This window comes from Scyliorhinus canicula, chromosome 2, assembly GCF_902713615.1.
Source record: "Scyliorhinus canicula chromosome 2, sScyCan1.1, whole genome shotgun sequence".
NCBI lineage: Eukaryota > Metazoa > Chordata > Chondrichthyes > Carcharhiniformes > Scyliorhinidae > Scyliorhinus > Scyliorhinus canicula.
Window position 1 is genome coordinate 171,534,910 of NC_052147.1, and position 8,366 is coordinate 171,543,275.

Below are 8,366 nucleotides of genomic sequence, written 5' to 3' on the forward strand. Positions count from 1 at the left end.
GTAATAGTTATGCTTACTTTACCTCGGGGAAGGCCTTTTGGTAATCTTGTGGTGGCAGATAAGATCACCTGGATTGGCTGGTGGTGCCACAGCCGAAAATATCCAACGGCTGTACTGAATGAAGCCCTCAATTCAACCGGTAAAATAGTTGAGACAGGCACTGGCTCTGCCCTCCTGCAAGAATTTCCCTGCGTTTATCAGAGTGTGCAAACAGAACACACAGCTGCCAAATGCAGCCCTTCCCTCGGCTCTGCCAATATTCTCTTTCCTGTCTCGCTCAATCTTTCCATTCACTGCAGCACAAAGAGGGAAATTTAAAAAAAACACAGCAACTGAAGTGCAAGGAGCACTCTGGCATTTTTTGTTTAAATAAGTTTATCATTTTCAGTGGCCTGTTCTCTGCTAATTTTAAAATATTACTTTAGTAACTAAGAAAGCATTGTGTGTTTATAAAGATTTCTGATCCGTGATATTTTAGTTCAACATATGCAAAAATATAGGGAATAAAATTAACTTTTTGTCACCTTTGTGAATTGTGGGAAAAAAAATCTCTTGGCATCTGATCTTACCAGTTATGCAAGAGCAGAACAAATGGGCGAACTCCAACACTAACCCCAGCGAGGTCACGTGAGGGAATTAAATCTCACGAGGTGGAATATCTCTGGCCTGCCTTGTACACCCAGAAACGTTGACTTGCACTCACTCTCAGAATCGGCGTATCCAGCACCCCCATCACTGCATGCCTCCCTGCCCACTTACTGCCCAGGCCATCATTATCCTATCCCACCAAAAAGGGCCAATCTGCCAAAAGATTTATTTTCATTTTCTTCTCTTGGAGTCTCGGTTGCTGTCCCAGCATCCGAATGGTGGCACTCATCTCTCTGCAGACCAGATCATCATCAATGGTTCCAAATAAGCCAAAAAGGTTGTCCCAGTGTACGATGTGTTTGCAGTTCTCTCTGCTTTCTGAACCATTATTGCCTTTTTAGTAATAGACAGCAGATTTGCCCAGACTTGATTAGGGAACTTAAGGTGAAGGAACCCTTAGGGAGCAGTGACCACAATATGATGGAATTTACCCCGCAGTTTGAGAGGGAGAAGCTGCAATCAGATGTAACGGTATTACAATTAAATAAGGGTAACTACAAAGGCATGAGGGAGGAGCTGGCCAGAGTTGATTGGAGCAGGAGCCTAGTGGAACGGCAATGGCAGGAGCTTTTGGGGGCTATTCAGGAGGCACAACAGAAATTAACCCCAAAGAGGAGGAAACATGTGAAGGGGAGGATGAGGCATCCATGACTGACGAGGGATGTCAAGGACAGCATAAAAGCTAAAGAAAAAGCATAGAAAGTGGCGAGAATTAGTGGGAAGCCAGAGGATTGGGAAGTCCATAAAAGCGAGCAGAGGACCACTAAAAAAGCAATAGGGGGTGGGGAGGGGGGGGGGGGGGGGGTGGGGGAAGATGAAATATGAGTGTAAGCTAACTATAAAAGAAGAAAGGAAGAGTTTTTTTCAATACATTAAAGGTAAGAGGGGCAAAATTAAACATTGGACCACTGGAAAATAAGGCTAGAAAAGTAATAATAGGAAACAAAGAAATGGCAGCCGAACTGAATAGTTACTTTACATCAGTCTTCATGGTGAAGACACCAGTGGAATGCCAGAGCTCCAGGAGTATCAGGAGGCACAAGTGAGTATAGCCGCCATCACTAAGGAGAAGGTTCTGGGGAAACTGAAAGGTCTGAAGCTGGATAAATCACCTGGACCGGATGGACTACACCATACGGTTCTGAAGGAGGTAGCAGAGGAGATTGTGAAGGCATTGTTGGTGATCTTTCAGCAATCAACGGAGGCAGGAAGGGTCCCAGACAACTGTAAAGTAACTAATGTAAAACCACTGTTTAAGAAGGGAGAGAGGAAGAAGGGAAATTATAGGCCGGTTAGCCTGACTTCGGTCATTGGTAAGATTTTAGAGTCCATTAAAGATGAGATCGCGGAGTACTTGGAAGTGCATGATAAAACAGGACTGAGTCAACATGGCTTCGACAAGGGGAGGTCATGTCTGACAATCTGTTAGAGCTCTTTGAGGAGGTAACAAGGAAGTTAGACAAAGGAGAACTAGTGGACATGATTTATTTAGATTTATTTAGATTTCCAGAAGGCCTTCGAGAGGGGATAAAGGTGTCTTTTTAAGGATGGCAGCTGGTGACTAGTGGTGTGCCTCAGGGGTCAATGCTGGGACCACAACTTTTCACAATACCTGGAAGAAGGAACTGAAGGCACTGTCGCTAGGTTTGCAGATGATACAAAGATATGCGTGTCGCGTCTTTTCGTCCGACGTCACTTCGTCCAACGACACTTCGTCCACGTCTTTTGGTCCAACGTCTTTTTGTCCGCACGTCTTTTGGTCCTACGTCTTTTTGTCCGATGATTTTTTTTGTCAAAGACTTTTTGAAACTTGTCCAATTGTTGTCCAATTGCGAATAGAAATCAAGGTATAATATCTTCACTAATGCACAAAGCAAGGTATAATATGTAATAAAGGATTTTTATTACCGGTCTCTTTCCTTTAACGAGCCTCATTCATGTACGCGATATAAAAAAATAACTGAACGCCTCAAAAGATTGGTCACTGAATATGATTCAACAACAAAAATTGATTTTTTGAGGAATGTTGCATATAATTTGCATCAATTTTAAGTGATATCTTATCACTTTCGGGAATTTTAAGTAATTAGTAAACTTTTAGATTTGTTAAATACATTTTTCAACTGTATTTTACTTGCATTTTATCAATAAAATTCTCATAATAAATTATTAGTTCTGTGAATCTATCATTGAAGATATTATACCTGGTTTTCTACGGAGTTAATTTGTAATTGGACAAAAAGACGTTGGACCAAAAGACGTGCGGACAAAAAGACGTAGGACCAAAAGACGTGGACGAAGTGACGTTGGACGAAGTGACGTCGGACGAAAAGACATAGCACCAAAGATATGTAGAGGGACAGGTAGCATTGAGGAAGCAGAGGGGGGCGGGGGGGGGGGGGGTGCTGCAGAAGGACTTGGATAGGCTAGGAGAGTGGGCAAAGAAGTGGCAGATGGAAGACAATGTGGAAAAGTGTGAGGTTATGCACTTTGGAAGGAGGAATGAAGGCATAGGCAATTTTCAAAATGAGGAAATGTCTTAGGAGATCAGAAGCCCAAAAGGATTTGGGAGTCCTTCCATGATTCTCTTAAGGTTAACGTGCAGTTTCAGTTATCAGTTATAAAGGCAAGTGCAATGTCAGCATTCATGTCAAGAGGGCTAGAATACAAGACCAGGGATGCACTCCTGAGGCTGTACAAGGCTCTTGTCTGACATTATTTGGAGTATTGTGAGCAGTTTTGGGCCCTGTATCTAAGGAAGGATGTACTGGCCTTGGAAAGGGTCCAGAGGAGGTTCACAAAAATGATTCCTGGAATGAAGAGTTTGTCGTATGAGAAACGGTTGAGGACTCTGGGTCCGTACTCGTTGGAGTTTAGAAGGATAAGGGAGGATCTTATTGAAACTTACAGGATCCTGCAAGGCCTGGATAGAGTGGACGTAGAGAGGATGTTTCCACTTGTAAGAAAATCTAGAAGCAGAGGACACAATCTCAGACTAAAGGGACGATCCTTTAAAACAAAGATGAGGAGGAATTTCTTCAGCCAGAGGGTGGTGAATCTGTGGAACTCTTTGCCGCAGAAGGCTGTGGAGGCCAAATCACTGAGTGTCTTTGAGACAGACATAGATAGATTCGTGATTAATAAGGGGGTCAGGGTTATGGGGAGAAGGCAGGACAATGTGGATGAGAAAAATATCAGCCATGATTGAATGGCGGAGCAGACCCGATGGGCCGAGTGGCCTAATTCTGTTCCTATGTCTTCTGGTGTTATGGTCTTATGGTCTTATAAATGCCTTTTCCAATCTAAATGTATTTATTTATTATTAAGGAGCCAATCAAACCAGACTTTCTTGAGTCAAAGAAAGAGTAAGTTCATCAGTTACTTAAACCCGAGAAAAAATAATGAAGACGTGAAGACACACGAACACATATCAAAGTAAGAAGGTAAGGGTCCAATAAAATGTTCAAAGAATATATGTCATTAAGACCTTTGCCCGTCTTTGATGCGTATGTTGAATGTTGCAGCCATATCAAATTTAATTGGTTCCCTGTAGAAATCTGGAGTGTTCGCGGTTCAGACCTGCAGCTTGTTGAAGACGCTTCAGTGAGAGAAAGAAAGACCTTTTTGGCTCTCTTCCAGCAGTGTTTAGATCACTATGAGTTTTTTTCTCTTTCTTATGATTCTGCTTAGCAAAAGCAGTTCATTTGAAGGTCTTGTCTGTATATGCCCAGAAAAGAATTTCATTAGCATGCCTTACAGCCATTGTTGCAGACCAGGTAATCCCATATTTTGATATTTTTATCTCCAAAACGTATGACTTATATCAAGATAGAAATCAACAGGAGATGGTGTTATTCCATCCTCCAGAGACAGTTTTCAATGCCTGATGAGTATTTGGCTGGTCAGCAGTTCCCATTACCTTGATAGAACTTCAGCTGATCAAAGTCCAGCACTTTGTATTTTATATGCGTTCTTTTCAAAAGAGCCCCTATTTGAAGTGAACCTTGACGCCTACCAGGTGTGAAATTCCATGCAAAACGTCTGCAGTGGAATTCACACAGATGCTTTGCAGCAAAGTGGTTAGCTTACAGGCTTATAGTATCAGACAATCGGTGAAACATGGCAGCCATTTTTGATCAGTGTCTTTTGTTGCATTTTTAAAAACAGGTTTTCTTTAAAAGGTTCAATATGTATGTGGTTAGCTGGTGTAGTTGTAGGTAGATCTCATTAAGTCACAGCTTTCTGAGGTTGTGACATTCTTGACTGCCAAGTGAACAATGCATTCTTTAATATTTAATTTCACCAGTATTGAGTTACAGTGATGATGCACTATCAATTACAATGAGACAAGAGTAGAGTGTCGAGGCTTTATTACGCCGAGATGTGTAGCCTCCCGCAGCTGCTGCCAAAATGGCTGCAGCTCGGAGAGCCCACACATTTATACTCTGCCTACTGGGCGGAGTCAGATCTACCCCCGTACCTGTAGTACAGGAGCCTTACCATAATACACCTCATATGCAATATATACAACAGTGGTGACAACCACATTCAGCCCCAGTTTAAAAAAGAGTCTAGCGGGGGTGATGGAAGACTATTTACATGCATATGTTAACACTTTAGGAAAAGTTTACAAATTCAGACTATCGGGCGCCTTGATCCTTCATTGTGAGCGCCGCAGTCCCGGTGGCAATGCAGGCGTCGTTTTGGTTGCCGGTGACTCCGGGAGCGTGTTGACCTCATCTTCATCCCCGGGTGGGACCAAGGAGAGGATGGATCATCCTGGAGCGGGTGCTGTGGTGAGGTGCGCTGAGGGGAGGAAGGGTGGTGCCGGGGCAGAGGGGGGGGTGGTGTGGGGACCCAGCTGGCGCCAGGTCACTGAGGGAGACTGTGTCTTGGCGGCCGTCGGGGTACGCTGGCGTACTGCAGATTCGCATGGAGCAGCTGTACCCTCTTGACCAACGGGTCTGGCTTGTGGAGCCGCACATGCTTGTGGAGGAGAACAGGTCCTGGAGCTGTCAGCCATGTTGGGAGCGAAACCCCGGAGGTGGACTTCCTGGGGAAGGCAAAGAAACGTTCATGGGGAGTTTCGTTAATCGCTGTGCAAAGGAGCAACTGAATGGAGTGAAGGGCGTCGGGGAGGACATCCTGCCAGCGGGAGGCCGGGAGATACCTGGACTGTAGGGCCAGCTGGACGGCCTTCCAGACCATCCCATTCTCCTGCTCCACCTGCCCGTTTCCCCTGGGGTTGTAGCTGGTCGTCCTGCTCGAGGCGATGCCCTTGCTGAGCAGGTACTGACGCAGCTGATCGCTCATAAATGAGGATCCCCGGTCGCTGTGGACATAGGTGGGGAAACCGAACAGAGCGAAGATGGTGTTGAGGGCTTTGATGATTGTGGCAGACGTCATATCGGGGCATGGGACGACGAAGGGGAATCTGGAGTATTCGTCAACCACGTTAAGAAAGTACGTGTTTCAGTCGGTGGAGGGGAGGGGCCCTTTGAATTCCACGCTGAGGCGTTCAAAGGGGCGGGAGGCCTTCACCAGGTGCACTCCGTCTGTCCGGTAGAAATGCGGTTTACACTCCGCGCAGAGCTGGCAGTCTCTGGTGATAGCCCTGACCTCCTCGATGGAGTAGGGCAGGTCGCGGGCCTGTATTAAATGAAAAAACCGGGTGACCCCTGGGTGACAGAGATCGTGCAGGGTGCAGAATTGGTCCACTTGTGAGCTGGCACATGTACCTCGGGATAGGGCATCGGGGGGCTCGTTGAGCTTATCGGGGCGATACAAAATCTTGTAATTGTAGATGGAGAGCTCGATCCTCCACCTCAAGATCTTATCATTTTTGATCTTACCCCGCTGTGTGTTGTTGAACATGAAGGCAACCAACCGTTGGTCAGTGAGGAGAGTGAATCTCCTGCCGGCCAGGTAATGCCTCTAATGCCGCACAGCTTCTACGATGGCTTGGGCCTCCTTCTCGACGGAGGAGTGCCGAATTTTGAAGGCATGGAGGGTGCGTGAAAAGAATGCCACGAGGCTGCCTGCCTGGTTGAGGGAGGCGGCCAGAGCGACATCTGCTGCATCGCTCTTGACTTAGAACATAGAACATAGAACGATACAGCGCAGTACAGGCCCTTCGGCCCTCGATGTTGCACCGACATGGAAAAAAACTAAAGGCCATCTAACCTACACTATGCCCTTATCATCCATATGCTTATCCAATAAATTTTTAAATGCCCTCAATGTTGGCGAGTTCACTACTGTTGCAGGTAGGGCATTCCACGGCCTCACCACTCTTTGCGTAAAAAACCCACCTCTGACCTCTGTCCTATATCCATTACCCCTCAATTTAAGGCTATGTCCCCTCGTGCTAGCCACCTCCATCCGCGGGAGAAGTCTCTCGCTGTCCACCCTATCTAACCCTCTGATCATTTTGTATGCCTCTATTAAGTCACCTCTTAACCTTCTTCTCTCTAACGAAAACAACCTCAAGTCCATCAGCCTTTCCTCATAAGATTTTCCCTCCATACCAGGCAACATCCTGGTAAATCTCCTCTGCACCCGTTCCAAAGCTTCCACGTCCTTCCTATAATGAGGCGACCAGAACTGTACGCAATACTCCAAATGCGGCCGTACTAGAGTTTTGTACAACTGCAACATGACCTCATGGCTCCGGAACTCAATCCCTCTACCAATAAAGGCCAACACACCATAGGCCTTCTTCACAACCCTATCAACCTGGGTGGCAACTTTCAGGGATCTATGTACATGGACACCGAGATCCCTCTGCTCATCCACACTACCAAGAATTATACCATTAGCCAAATATTCCGCATTCCTGTTATTCTTTCCAAAGTGAATCACCTCACACTTCTCCACATTAAACTCCATTTGCCACCTCTCAGCCCAGCTCTGCAGCTTATCTATGTCCCTCTGTAACCTGCAACATCCTTCCGCACTGTCTACAACTCCACCGACTTTAGTGTCGTCTGCAAATTTACTCACCCATCCTTCTGCGCCCTCCTCTAGGTCATTTATAAAAATGACAAACAGCAACGGCCCCAGAACAGATCCTTGTGGTACACCACTCGTAACTGAACTCCATTCTGAACATTTCCCATCAACTACCACTCTCTGTCTTCTTTCAACTAGCCAACTTCTGATCCACATCTCTAAATCACCCTCAATCCCCAGCCTCCGTATTTTCTGCAATAGCCGACCGTGGGGAACCTTATCAAACGCTTTACTGAAATCCATATACACCACATCAACTGCTCTACCCTCGTCTACCTGTTCAGTCACCTTCTCAAAGAACTCGATAAGGTTTGTGAGGCATGACCTACCCTTCACAAAACCATGCTGACTATCCCTAATCATATTATTCCTATCTAGATGATTATAAATCGTATCTTTTATAATCCTCTCCAAGACCTTACCCACCACAGACATTAGGCTCACAGGCCTATAGTTACCGGGGTTATCTCTACTCCCCTTCTTGAACAAAGGGACCACATTTGCTATCCTCCAGTCCTCTGGCACTATTCCTGTAGCCAATGATGACCTAAAAATCAAAGCCAAAGGCTCAGCAATCTCTTCCCTGGCTTCCCAGAGAATCCTAGGATAAATCCCATCCGGCCCCGGGGACTTATCTATTTTCACCTTGGCCAGAATTGCCAACACTTCTTCCCTACGCACCTCAATGCCATCTATTCTAATAGCCT

General features: G+C 45.8%; 1 protein-coding gene across 2 annotated transcripts in view; it reads right to left on the reverse strand.

Annotated features, from left to right (window-relative positions):
• The window catches only part of LOC119961765 (spermatogenesis-associated serine-rich protein 2-like), a 230,787-nt gene extending 230,554 nt beyond the window's left edge, over positions 1 to 233 (reverse strand). The window contains exon 1 of one of the 2 annotated variants that reach the window (XM_038789045.1): positions 23 to 233. The gene's annotated coding sequence lies outside the window, so the exon portion shown is untranslated. Of the gene's footprint in view, positions 1 to 17 lie in introns of both variants that reach the window. The other variant, XM_038789046.1, reaches the window with a different exon arrangement.
• Positions 234 to 8,366: the final 8,133 nt, after the last annotated feature.